Below are 14,493 nucleotides of genomic sequence, written 5' to 3' on the forward strand. Positions count from 1 at the left end.
AGATGGATGGTTTGAAAGAGGTGTCAAGGAAGCCATCTACACCAGGGTCGAGAAGCCGTCATTGAACAGGGGAGGGGGTCTACGCCACCACTTATCCCCCACTTACAATGCTGTCCTTTCATCACTTCCCAGAAAACTCAACAAACGTAACCTATTGGCCTCAGGTGAAGATGCCAACGATGGTCGTTCAGTCTTGGCCACAGGTAGTCTTAACGACTGTAACGACTGTCGTCACAGCAACAAGGAACACTAACGAACCAGCGGTATCGATGACCCGGGATAACGACCCCACTGAGGTTAAATAGCTGAGTTTCCCTGCCAGTCAGTCAAGTCCTTTGGATGAGGGACGAAACGTCTTCCAGTATCTTCAACCAAGTCCAGTTGCCCTTGATTTTAACCTTCGTTGGATAACTATGACCTGGATGACTGAGAATCTTCATAGACATCCAACTAATGATCTGCTGAAGCAAAATATGTTGGATCACACAAGTTTTCAATTTAGCAACAGTCTGGCACTGAGATTATTTTCCAATTTATGTGCAGATGTCACTCTGTTTTAGTCCATATGTATGGAAGTGCAGCATAAAAGGGGATGTAGCTCAGTGGTAGAGCGTGTGCTTCGCATGTACAAGGTCCTGGGTTCAATCCCCAGCATCTCCAACATGGCTTCACTTTAATAATAACGTTGGGCATAATAAAGAGCTCTTTGACTGGCTAACTGACGGCAATACAACTAATGATCTGCTGAAGACCAGACTATAAGCAAAATATGTTGGATCACACAAGTTTTCAATTTAGCAACAGTCTGGCACTGAGATTATTTTCCAATTTATGTGCAGATGTCACTCTGTCTTAGTCCATATGTATGGAAGCACATCATAAAAGGGGATGTAGCTCACTGGTAGAGCGTGTGCTTCAATCCCCAGCATCTCCAACGCAATCTTATTTGAAGGGTATTGACATTAATCTATATGGAGGGTTTTAAGGGTGAACTTCATCCATCAAAAGTCAGAGGGTGCCCTCCACCCTGCAATTGAACCTGAATCTATGACTTTTACCTAATTCAAGATGGCAGCACCAGGTGCAGATCTTGATGCAGATCTATGAAATCTTGAGTGCTAAAATGTTAGATAGGTTGCCAATGTTTTTTAGATCAGATTGAGGACTTCACTGAATGATTTGGAATTTGACTTTTGATGGATTTATTTGTTTTGATGCGGCAACTTACACTATGGATAAAAGCATATATATAAATAAATAAATACAATCATATACAGAAATTTAAATGTGTGAATACATGGATAAGTAAATTAATGAATAATTATACAAATGAATAAATAAGGACAAAAATGTGTAAATTTATAAACATATATATACAGTAATTGAATAAATACATAAATAAATGTAACATTTAAGTTGTGATTTATTTATTTGATTATTAAGTATAACATTACATAATAATTATTTAAGCACTAAATTCTATAATGATTTATGTTTTTATATATTTAGTTTCTAGTGGCATGTATCAACTATTACGGCTCAGCAACTACTTTTTTAGTCCATTAAAGGAACATTGAACAGCACATATACCAGGTTTGATAACTGCGTTGGAGATGCTGGGGATTGAACCCTGGTCCTTGTACATGCGAAGCACACGCTCTACCACTGAGCTACATCCCCTCCTGGGCTATTGCAGATATGGCGTAACATAGAGTGAAATCTCATCATCTGTTGGAAAATAATCTCTGCGCCAAACTGTTGCTAAATTGAAAACTTGCGTGATGGCAATATATTTTGCAACCCAAGTCACTATAATGCATTTTGCTGTTAGTCTGGTCTTGAGCAAACCACTAGTTGTCATAGCTGTTGGTTAGCCAGTCAAATTGTTGAATGAGATACTTTTAAAATCCTAAATGTAAGCATACTGTCTAACAGCTCTTTCTTATGCCCAGTATTAATATTTAAGATGGGACATGTTGGGGATTGAATCCAGGATTTTGCACATGCAAAGTGCACACTACACCACTGAGTTACATCCCCACACTTACCTAACCAAGCTGACTCTGAAATAGATTTTGCGCCTGTCACATAGATTAAGATTAAACATTAAACCTTAACGTTAAGATTATCGTGTATAGATGGTGTGTAGTCCTTGAAAAAGAAGCTACCTGAAGGTTAGTGACACATAAGCCTATTCACTCATTAACATTTCTGTGTGATTTCACCGTTCCTGACTCCACCAAATGACACAAAGGATTATATTTTTAAACTAACACATGCTTTCTGTTGTTGCAGGAGACCCAGTCAGAGTGTCACTGTTGAGTGCGCTGCTCAGAGATCTTCACAGCAGTGTTGTAAACTGCAGATGCTGTAGGTTGGGTAATGGCACAAAATGGACACAAGAGGGAAACGTTTGCTTTTATTAGTGTGGATCACAGTGATGCTGTGCAGGGGCAAATTCTCCAGAGAGATGGAAGGACAGCATTGCACTGATCTCCTCGGTCAGTACTTGTTGAGATATCTTAAGACAAACAGACCTATCAAACCGCCTTAATTTATTTTAGGTCACTAAGGCAGAAGATCCAAAACAAGCTGGCATACATGAAGCCCTGACATGTGGATGAATCCCAATATTCACCAGGCTTTTACCTCTGCTAAAAGAGACTAAAAGCTGCATAGGACTGGTCTATATGAGTGAATCCTCTTCACTTTACACGTACACATTTTCATATGAATCAGCTGACTGACAACTTTAATATGACACCAACTGCTACAGCATCTGGAGTGTCTGCAATGTTCCTGTCATAAATGACAGTGTTCGACTGTAGATGTGACCAGCGTTGATTCAGATCTATTTCACTTCCTGTATAACAGGCTTTGGTGCCACATAAACCTCCAGTGTGATACCTAAATGGCCATAATGTCACACCTGCCTGTGGAGTGTGATCCCGGATCAGCGCCTGTGTTGTAACGAGAGCAGGTATCTTTTTCATTATTCATTGATGCTGTCGTTACTTGATGACATCACTTGCATGGGTGCGTGTGTGCCGTTATCTCTTTCCCTATCCAAGGCCCAATAGCCAAAGTACACTCAGTGTCTGTCTGAGCAGGGTATGAAGTGAATTTATAATCATATACGGTACATTTCAAGTTTCTGGCTCTTTGCTGGTGGTTTGATTTGATATAACTGAGCAGTGAGGGAACATTGAGTTAGATGCTGTATGTTTCCCTAAAATCTCAACTCACTGCCCTCTGCCCAGAGAAAACCTCCTAATATCGATTATGCTAGGTGCGTGGTTTAATTTGGGTTAGCTGCCTCTGAGTGAATCTGCTGTGAGTCTCAGTGGTGAGCAGAAGAAGCTATCCTTGTTTTTGATTTAGGTTGAGACGCCATGTATTTTATGATTCAAAGATTGTCTTGTTCCTACAGAAATACACACTCATTGCTGCAAAACAACAGCACTTTGATCGACGCTCCATCAACTTCTTGCTTTTGTATATTGCTTTATATTTATGTATTAACTGTCTAGTTGGAACGTGCTGGGAGAAAAGTACAGTGATGTTGTAGCACATGAATATGTATGTATTATGTATACTTACATACAATGTAGTGTTATGTACAGTACACAGATCATCAGTGACTCCATTTCAAGCACTGCTGCGATTTAAAATGCAATGGTAATGTGTAAGTGACAGGCAGAAAATAACTTAATGACTTGTTCTGAATCTCACGGTGATAGAGCAGATAGTGTTTGTTCATCCGTTTCCTCTTTCCAGCGTCAGTGGCCTGTGACCAGGTGTGAAAGCCGGAGGTTGTTTAGGGAAACACAGGATGAGTGTTTAAAAAATATCAAACCTGCTGGCATTTGTATTGGAAATACAGAAGAGACAAAAGAGACTATTGGAAGCTGTTTTCAGTGGAAACAGGCAGCAGTATATGACCTTTAGGAGCTAAGGCATAGCCTCTGCCTATTGCATATTCAGACATGTCATCTGCATCAGTGAGCAAAGGAGATATAGAAAATTACATTGGTGCTATCTTTCAAGTTAGGTTTAGGCAAAGAGATAAGACATTACAGAAAATAGCAATCTTTGAGGATTTAGCCCGCATGCCTTAAGAATCTCTCAAAGTAGCAGATGACCCTAGTTGGCTTACATGACAATATGTCAAGCCTGTGAATTAGCCTGATGACTCCTGGACTACTCGTTAAACGTTACTAACGTTTTGCAGAAGATTAACACACAAGCTGAGCTACAATGCCAAAGTTTCAACTTAAGGTTAACGTTAGTCCCTGATAGTTCCAGTTTCTTCAGGCTGAGATAATATCAGCGAGACATTTAGCTAGAATGGACCTTTGTTAAGTCTACCCCTCCCACACTGACACATATTCTGTTTATAGAGCAATGTCATTAATCTATCATTATGCTAAAACCGGTTATAAATCTATATTTAAAGCTGATTTTTCAAAAAGGTCTGTCCTGATGACAGCTATTTGTCTTTTAACATGACAAAGGTACACTGCCCAGAGTGATGACGGACACACCAGACTGTAAACACCACCGAATCATCGAGGATGGAAGAGACCCACAAAATCTGGAACAAATCACGAAGACGCCCTTCAGCCACCTGGAAACCCAGAGATGGTGAAAACAGAGTGGGTTCACTGGCAAGACAAAGCTGCAGTATTTAATACCTGCACTGGAAACACCAAGACAACACCATCCAAACACAATCACTGAGAATGACAGTGTCACAATCCTCCAGGATGAGAGAGATGCAGGCTCAAAGACAGGAAGGAAACCAGATGCATGCTTAATCCTGCGATACCATCCCAAGAAACAGCTCTGAAATTCACACACCTGTTATCAGACTACAAGTACCTGGAGTATTAAGACTGAAACAATAAATTTGATTAATTGACTCATTCATTTTGTGATGCTGTGTTAATCTTCATGATTTCACTCCATCTTACAGCCACATTCAGCTAAAGGAACACTTTTTTAGTAGGGGGATATGGATGTTGTGCCGTAACAGTCAGGTTTAATCAGTAACCTCAAACCTGCATACCATAGTTTATCTCCCATAATAAGGATACGTAATCAAATAATAAGATGTGCTAGAATAAAAAATAGACTTGTGTGAGTTTCTGGCTGTATCACACAGTGAAGGCTGGCGTCCAACTCATCTGCAGAGGGAGAGAGAGCGGAGGGCCTGGCAGAGCTGCAGGTCAGTGGGTTCAGGTTGGCACAGCTTCTAACACACACATTTTGATTGGCCATATCTCAGCTGTGTGTCTGCGGAGAAGATGAGAGGAAGTAAGGAGGAAGAGAGGCAGACAGGAAGAGCAAAGGAGAGAATACAAAGTAAGCAGAGAAGGGAGAAAGAAAGAGATTAAGTCTCATCACCTTGACCTTCTTCCTTCTCTTGCTGAAAATCTTCCTATTAGCAAAATGAGGCTGGCACAAAAAGAGCAGAATATGAAGAAGAAGAAAATGTCTAGTGTTAACACCTAACATATTAGCAGCTACAGATGGCAATGAAGGTTAACGTGCTGGAAGATTTTCATTTAGATTTTTTATTAATAGACAGAAAGGGGAAAGGAAATCAATTGGAAGGACGAGAACACAAAAGACAAAGAAAGACACCTCTGCAGTTGAAGCACCGAGCTGCTGTTGCCGCAGAGGCGTCTCCTCCTACACAAGACCAATTTGTCCTCTCCTCTTTGTCTGTTTCTGTGTTTGTCTCGGTCCCTCCTCCTGTCCTCCAGATCCAGTACCATTGAATAAACGGAGGAGGGGGTCAAAGGAGGACACGAGGGATTTGGGATTATTGACCTGCCTTCACTAAATGCTGGTATGGCCAAGCCTTCCGGCCTCCAGTTCATAAATCTGCCATCACCATTCATTCACCAATAAACACTTTCCACCTTACTGAAACAAGTGCAGATTAATGACACGCTAGGGGCATAAAGTAAAACCAAAAAAACACAAACATTTTCCATTAAGTAAATTAGTATGCTTTTTTGAAGCACAGCGCTTGACCAGGTTGTTTTTTTGTTTTATTATACCTTTATTTTACCAGGAAAGTTCATTAAGAACAGTGTCTTTTTTTACAATAACAGCCTTGCAGGAGACAAAGGCCTCCTGTGGGAAAGGGTACTGGGATAACATAAAAACATAAAACAATAGACAGAGGATGCAGGACAACAAAACAGTCCCAACAACCAATCTTCAAACCAGGCACAAGGACACAAAGAGAACAGATGAGAAAATAATTAAAAGACAGATAAGAAACATGATAACAAACTAGACATACGATAATCTACAGAGTAGACGATACAACAGATGGCACAATAGTTGAATAGTCTATTGTCAGGTGTGCAGACATCTAAAAAATAAGGCCAGGTGACCTTCTCTCCCAAGCTATTGTTTTCATATTTCACTGCATCATAACTTTTTGTGCAGATGCAACACCATGACTTTCTTTGAATAGCGACTGTCTGAGAGTGTGCACCCTTATTCCCATTGTCCTGTACAATTCATTGCTGCAATACAACAAAGACAAAGAGTTCTTGGAGAGCGATCAGGGAGGCGGTGTACTGCATATAGTCAGGAGGTCACGACCTGAACCCTTCAGTCCTTACCACTCCTTGCTGCCCTTGAAAAATCAATAATACAAAGACTATATGCACATCGTAGTACTTCATCCGAAGCAATGTTTCATTTGACCATCATTTTTTGCATTTGTGCATGAATAATTCTGGGTGGGAATGCTGGAAATTGGAAGAAAATGTGCATAAAAGGTTGGCATGTCATGAAAAAGAAAACGCATTTCTGTGCAGGTATTCGAGTCATGCTTTCCACTCCCTGCTACATGCCTCTGATCCACTACAGGACAGTTAAGCCTGTCTTAAAATTATACCCATATGCCCATATGTTTGGTGAAGAGAGATGGGGGTCAAAGTCCACAGTCCAGCTATTCAAGACGAAACATGAAAAATGACTCCATCGTGTCGGTCGCATCAGAGGTAGATGACACTGCTAACAGGATAGTATGTTGCAGGGTGCCTATGCAGTATGGAAAAGTTTCAAATTAGATTTTAATAATTTCCAGGTCTAGATAAAAGTATGGAACCAAGAAGAGAGAGTATGGAAACATACAGTATAGTCAGAATGTAACATACATGTTAACAGTTGGATTTTAAAACCATTTATTTACATAATTAACATCTATCTATTAGTATAAGTCCGGAGATTTGAGTCTGGAACTCTGAAATGGAAAATGTGTAGGAACCCTGATGTTGGCTAGGAGTTATTTATCATTGTAACACTGATACATACACAAATAAACTTGTTTTAGTCACAAAGACGGGAGGATGTCTGCTGTAAGGACACTTCATGCAATATTTTCCATCTGGGTGGAAACAATCTATTGTCTGGATTTCCACACATACAGTAGTTTGAACTGCTAGCTGACGTTTCCTCACAGCAAAGCGAAGTTCTCAACCTTTACCAAGATTTTCAATTTGTGTCAATTTGAACATTTTGGAAGATTGTCACTTTTTTCCTCTTTTAGCCTTGGGTAAACGTCAACATTAATCTGCTTGGGCATCTTGTATTTCAGTGTACACATCCTGTGTTGGTATATATTTGAAAGTGGTCTGAAGGAATGCGGGCTGGTGCTTGTGAAAAGTTAAGAATGTGTACACACACAGAGACCCTAAACAGAGTATCTGTGTGTTTGTTTAAACAGTTTGGTCTGCCCCTATACTGTGGTGGATGTGATGTAGTGAAGGATGTCTGTTTAATTCAGTTTATTTCAGACTGTGTTTCCACATTAACAATTAACAGTTTCAAACATTACACTCACATGTATACCACATTTCGTTGTGCTGTTCTCTAACTGAACCAATATGCCCGATACCAGGGTATATAAAATGTACATGAGGTGGGCACTTTGACCTCTAGGTAAAAAAGAATTTGATTTGGTTGAAAATCTAATATTGGCTGGTTACTGTTAAAATAAAATTTCAAACAGAGCTAGAACATTTTTAAGATACTCTAGTTCACTGTTTATCTTTAGTCTGCGTGCATTGTAAATTAAGTTTCATACCACATCACCAAATAGCATTAATCACCTGCCTTCACCTAACCTAATATATCAAGTATACCATAAGTTCATATTCATATTAATGTTTTTCATGATCACCATCTCAGTTTAGCGTGTTAGCATGCTAACGTGTGTAATCAGTAATTCAACACACAAAGTTCAGTTGAGGCTGTATTGCATGGATTTATTCATAAACCAAACTTTGACCTGATGGTGGCGCTAGAGGAAAAATTAGTGGGTTACCATTACAATTCATCATGAGGAAACATTTTCCAATTTCAGAACCAAATTTCATGGCAAGCCGTCATTCAATGTGATATATTATTATATTTATATTTCAACAAAGTGGTGGACCGACCAACAGGTCGACATTGCCATCCCTAAATCCATGTTGCTAGTGTGGCTAAAATTAGTATAGGCTATAACATACAGTATGAAAGTAATATACTAATATACATTATATAATGTAAGCTAGCTCGTAAGTAACACAAGAAGGTGGCATTAGAGCTACAAAAAAGACGTATTTGAATACCCTGTCAAACAACAGTGACTCCTGCCAAGTCCATCATTGCAATAAACACAAGTCATTGCCTCATTATGTTTTAGAGGAATGTAATGCTGATGTCAAAACAAAATGTTTGAGCATATTTGCAAATGTAATACAATACATGAAACCTTTTTTCCCCTACAACATCCGGTCCTTTTTTTCTCAGTTTGTTTATACAGCTCAAACATTTAGCGAATGTTAGGGCATGGTCATGGTCTTCGGTGCTTTTTTAAAAATACACTGATTTGAAGCATGAGATTGGACACAAGTCGTGCACAATGTCTGTCAAACTGACCACCTCAATGACCTCCCTGTGACTTTTCACTGCCGTACATTAATGTTACTTAATGCAAAGGAACAACATGTTGCCAGTGAACCCAAATCAGGTTTAGATTAGGGATGGTAATTTCATTAAATGTTATTGACTTTTAAATTAAACTTGTGTAACCTACACACCACTAGTCTGAGGGAGAGAACAAGTGGAAGAAAGAGACAAAGAAAAAAAGTTTCATCAGTAAAATATTTTGAGGCCATACAGTGTTTTTCCATGTCTATTTCTGCTCGGTAATGAGAAACTGACAAGACAACTAGACTAGAGAACTAACTGCATGTAAAGTTTTAAAAAGATAACTTGCTGAAATTTTACAAACAATTGAAAATTAACTTATTCAGTCAGTTATTTTTATTGATATTTTCGCTCCAGTTGTGTTCTTGTCACTTGTCAGACACTAGTAACTTAAAGAAAAAAATGAGAGACCAACAAGCTGGTCCGTGTGCAATAATTTGCTGTTCTCACGCTATGTGCTCATTACTGCTGCTTTCAGTGATCGCTCGGGGTGTCGTGTATCACTCCCTGAGGACACATATACACACAAACACACACACACCTCAGCCATATGAGGTACTGGATAAGAGCCATGTTTGTGAGCAGAGTCATCTACATGACAGTCTACAGCCACAATAGCTCTTTGTCCAAGTGAAACCAAAGCACCTAAACATCACACGAAGGATAATCTTAGCCTACGATCGCCGCCTCAGAGCTCGGCATGTATGTGTGTGTGAACAGGCAGACTGGTGATTGTTACTGTAGCAGGAAGGGCACTGCTTTGCTCAAATGAATCTTGTGACCACAAAGGTGGCTTTGCTTTGTTCCAGCCCCTCACCTACTGAGCATTTTCAAACGCATACATAGCATTAACTTGTTTTTAGCTTTACAAAAAAATATTAAAAGTAAAGGCTTTTTACAGTTAGAACATCACAAATAAACTGAATGAAAATTTCGTCTCAAGAATATTTACATCTACCATTGACAGGCGACATGTATTTTCTTTTTCTTCTAACTGGGTGCATTTTACAATAAGTGCTGTTTGGCTGGCTGTGACTTACAAGTTGATGTCACAGGACTACTTTCTAAAAGAGCTGATTTTGAACATTCAGATTTCACCGCAAACTTGACACACAACGGTACCACACAATGATAATGTAAGTACCAGGGCAAAATAACGCTCTACATCTCACGCAAGTTTAAAATCTCCGCAGGAGCCAACAGGGCAAAACTGATGTAGCAACGTCTGTTGCCACTGCAAACATTCGTGCAACCTCTGACTTTCTCGTTCCATCTGAATGCACCATTAGACATCTGGCACTGTTCATCACAACACGTATGTGCTGCTAGGATTTATTTACCTGACTCACATCTCTAGTGCTGCCCAGGAGGCCCTTTGAGTTTCAGTGGTGCACCAGTAGTCACACAACAATGACATTCATTTTCTCATTTTGTTGTTCATTCTTTTACACAAAAATTAATGTTTACCTAGAACTGACACTTCAGGGAAAATGTGGACACTTTAAATAGCAATAATCTGATTACATGTTGAAATATTGGTGAGGATGATGATGTGAATAATTAAGAAATACAAGAAACTGTTGGCTGAAATGCAAAGGTAAAACAAACATATGAAGTTTTCTTTCTTGTCCATACAGTGACTACAGGAATGCAAGCATAATGTCTGCCAATGTACACACTGATGGCTACCTGGCTGATGAGTCACTCTTTTCTGAGAAACGGTGGGAGGCTCCCATGGTACTTAATCTGCTAGCATGCAAGTAAAAGAAGCATGTTAGCAGGTGCTGATAAAACAGTCTCAATGAAAAAGAATTTAAGACAAATGCAGTGTAGTTTTTCTGAGCCCTTTGAGCTGGAAAACTTGAAATGGCTCCACCTTACTTACAGCTGAAACCAAATCAGACCCACAGGAAAACAAGAGAGCACATAGACATAGACTGGGATGTTATTCTTTTGCTGCAGACGCACTATACTGTACTGTGTTGAATAGTTGCTTCAAAGGTGAAATGTGCAATATTAAAGAAAAGCCCTTTGCTTCACGTCTGTTTGTAACAAGACGCGTTCCGGCATCCAGCCAGTGAATTTCTGCAGCGTGGCTCCTTTCATTTCCATGAAAAGTGTCAAAGCATTTCCAGGAAGGCGTGACACATCAAGCCAATGCTCATTAATTAATCACAGATTACTTTCTGTCACGAGGAGGCCTGATGTGAAGCTGTTTCCTAAAGCATCCACATAAAACACTGTAAGAGGAGATGGAGTTCACATTCCTATGTAGCGTCGCCCCCTCAACCAACACAAACACACACTTGCATCACTCATGGAGGTCTTCTTTCACATCCAGATGAGGAATGTTTGATTTAACCATTGCCCACACACAAATAACCAAGCTAAATATTACCTCAGAGGTGCCACTGCTATCACTGTGGATTTGTAGTTACACAATCACTCTCACCAGCAATATACTGGTGCTTAAGAGCACTGTTTTGAGGGTGTGGCCATCATAAAGACCAGTGAGACCAGTGAGGTGAACATATGGTGGTGTGAAAAATGTTTTCCCTGTTCCTGATTTCTTATTTTTGTGTGTATTTGTCACACTGAAATGTTTCAGATCATCAAACAAATTGAAATATTAGACAAAGATAACACAAGTAAAACTAAATTCAGTTTTTAAATGAAAGTTTTTATTATTAAGGGGAAGAAAATCCAAGAAAAAGTGATTGCCCCCCCTGTTGAAACATAAATAAACTGTGCTTTCTTTGGAAAGCTGAGTTCAATTTCTGTAGCCACACCCAGGCCTGATTACTGCCACACCTGTTCTCAATCAAGAAATCACTTAAATAGGACCTGCCTGACAAAGTGAAGTAGACCAAAAGAGCCTCAAAAGCTAGTTCTCATGCTGCAATCCAAAGAAATTCAGGAACAGAGTAAATAAGAAACAGAGTAATTGAGATTCATCAGTCTGGAAAAGGTTATAAAGCCATTTCTAAAGCTTTGAGATTCCAGCGAACCACAGTGAGAGCCCTTATCCACAAATGGCGAAAACATGGAACAGTGGTGAACCTTCCCAGGAGAGGCCGGCCGACCAAAATTATCCCAAGAGCTCAGCGACAACTCGCTGCACAAGAAAATCCACAACAACATTCAAAGAACTGCAGGCTTCACTTGCCTCAGTTAAGGTCAGTGTTCATGACTCCACCATAAGAAAGAGGCTGGGCCAAAATGGCCGAGTTCAAGACAAAAACCACTGCTGAGCAAAAAGAACATAAAGGCTCGTCTCAGTTTTGCCAGAAAACATCTTGATAATCCCCAAGACTTTTGGGACAAGAGACAAAAGTGGAACTTTTTGGAAGGTGTGTGTCCCATTACACGTGGTGTAAAAGTAACACAGCATTTCAGATACGGAACATCATATCAACAGTAAAATATGGTGGTGGTAGTGTGATGGTCTGGGGCTGTTTTGCTGCTTCAGGACCTGGAAGACTTGTTGTGGTAAATGGAACCATGAATTCTGCTGTATACCAAAAAATCCTGAAGGAGAATGTCCGGCCATCTGTTTGTGACTTCAAGCTGAAGCGCACTTGGGTTCTGCAGCAAGTCCACCTCTGAATGGCATAAGAAAAACAACATTAAGACTCTGGAGTGGCCCAGTAAAGGTCCTGACCTGAAATCCGATTGAGTTGTTGTGGCATGACCTTAAAAAAAGCAGTGAAGGCTCAAACCCTCCAACGTGGCTGAATTACAACAATTCTGCAAAGATGTGTGGAGCAAAATTCCTCCACAATGCTGTAAAAGACTCACTGCTTGTGAGTGTAACCCCTCTTGAAAACATTCATTCAAACACAATGTGCACAAAATTTTTATCTCACTTTATTCATGCAGATCTGACAGTTTGAATTATCACATATATAGGTATGTTCCCCAGCAGACAGGTGTCTTTTGCACCTGTTTAGCGTGAGGCAGCTCAGATTGATTATAACATAACAATGTCAAAAGTCGTCATGAGCTCATGTTGCAACATTTTCATTTCAAGCAGGGGAACCTAAATTTGTGCTACTTGTGTTCACTTTGTTTCTCTGTTTGTCTGTTCTGACTGTAAATGTCATTGTGTCTCATTTTTATGAAGGCAGCACCTAAAACACCATTGCATGACATGGAATGGTTTTGGTCTATACAGTGTGTGTGTGTGTGTGTGTATGTATGTATGTATGTATGTATGTATGTATGTGTATATATATGTATGTATGTGTATGTGTGTGTGTATATATATATATATATATATATATGGCTAGCTACTTGCTGGTTTTACCCATCTGGATTCCTGCTGACGAGTGAAGGTCCTCCTCATGCACCCAAATAGGACGATGATGTAATCAGGACAAACAATGTCCTCTGTGTTTCTACAGTGGTTTCTCAGCGACTGTTCAACTTCCAAAACTCACCAGGCGAGCTTGACTTCACCACACACACTCTGAGGTTTTAATCACATCGTCATGTGGGAAAATAACATACAAAATATAGTCACAACCTCTTCACTCTGTTGTCTTTTTGTATTTCCCTTGAAACTGGATGTGGATTATGTTCCCACAGAGTGTCAATGTTATGGCTGTAGTCACACGGTGTTTAATCATAACACAGGCTTTATACAGACCTTACAGATTGATGGCAGGGGGAATAACAAGCTACAGCAAACAATCCAGAGTGTAGTATTCCGTCCAGTGTTTCTAGGAAGAGCCGCCTTTATTGATCCTCTACCACGAACTCTTAAATGAAACTCAAAGGTGAACATTCATCAAGCCTGTCTAAAGGATTTTTGACAGGCTTGATGGCTTTGAAAACATTTGAAAAACTACAGCAACATGTCATTCAATTAATTCATGTTCCAGTTACTCAGGATAATATACACACCTCACTGTCAATGGTTGTCATTGGGACTGCTTTCTAATTAACAAATAGCCCCTATTAAAACAGTTGACAGTGAGGTCTGTGGACTAATCTGATTAAGTGGGACATTGGGCCTCAAGCAAGAATGACTAACAAACAGATTCGTATCTGGCAGGTACGAGTGATTTAAGAGAATCAGGAACAGAATGACTCTCTCCACAGTATCATAATACCTTAACCTGAATGAATTTAGAGTTTAAATATGTTACTAACAAAAACTAATAATCCATAATCTGATTACCAGATCATCATCATCATGGCCAATTCAGAGAGGCTCTTTTTATTTTTTAGAGGTATTTTGTGATTTTTATATACGACATATTTCGCACAGAAATTTCTACAGAATTCTCTATCATCATCCTCTGTTGAGGATCAAATCTCATAAACACAACAGGTGGGACAATTTACAACAAGTTTGCGCAGTTAAGAGGGTTTGGTGTAACCCTTGTAGGAACAAACCTCACAGACAAAGTCAGAGAGATTTAGAATAAAACAAATATGGAAATGTCCGTTTATGAGGCCCAGTATGTTTCTGGAAAGACAAGATGC

At 39.6% G+C, this 14,493-nt stretch overlaps 2 non-coding genes across 2 annotated transcripts; one reads left to right on the top strand and one right to left on the bottom strand.

Annotated features, from left to right (window-relative positions):
* The first annotated feature begins 588 nt into the window (after positions 1–588).
* Positions 589–660, top strand: trnaa-cgc. The gene has a single exon. It is a non-coding gene; the product is annotated as a tRNA-Ala (tRNA).
* A 948-nt stretch (positions 661–1,608) lies between these two features.
* trnaa-cgc lies at positions 1,609–1,680 on the bottom strand. The gene has a single exon. It is a non-coding gene; the product is annotated as a tRNA-Ala (tRNA).
* Between the last annotated feature and the right edge of the window lie 12,813 nt (positions 1,681–14,493).

Source organism: Micropterus dolomieu, linkage group LG07, assembly GCF_021292245.1.
Source record: "Micropterus dolomieu isolate WLL.071019.BEF.003 ecotype Adirondacks linkage group LG07, ASM2129224v1, whole genome shotgun sequence".
NCBI lineage: Eukaryota > Metazoa > Chordata > Actinopteri > Centrarchiformes > Centrarchidae > Micropterus > Micropterus dolomieu.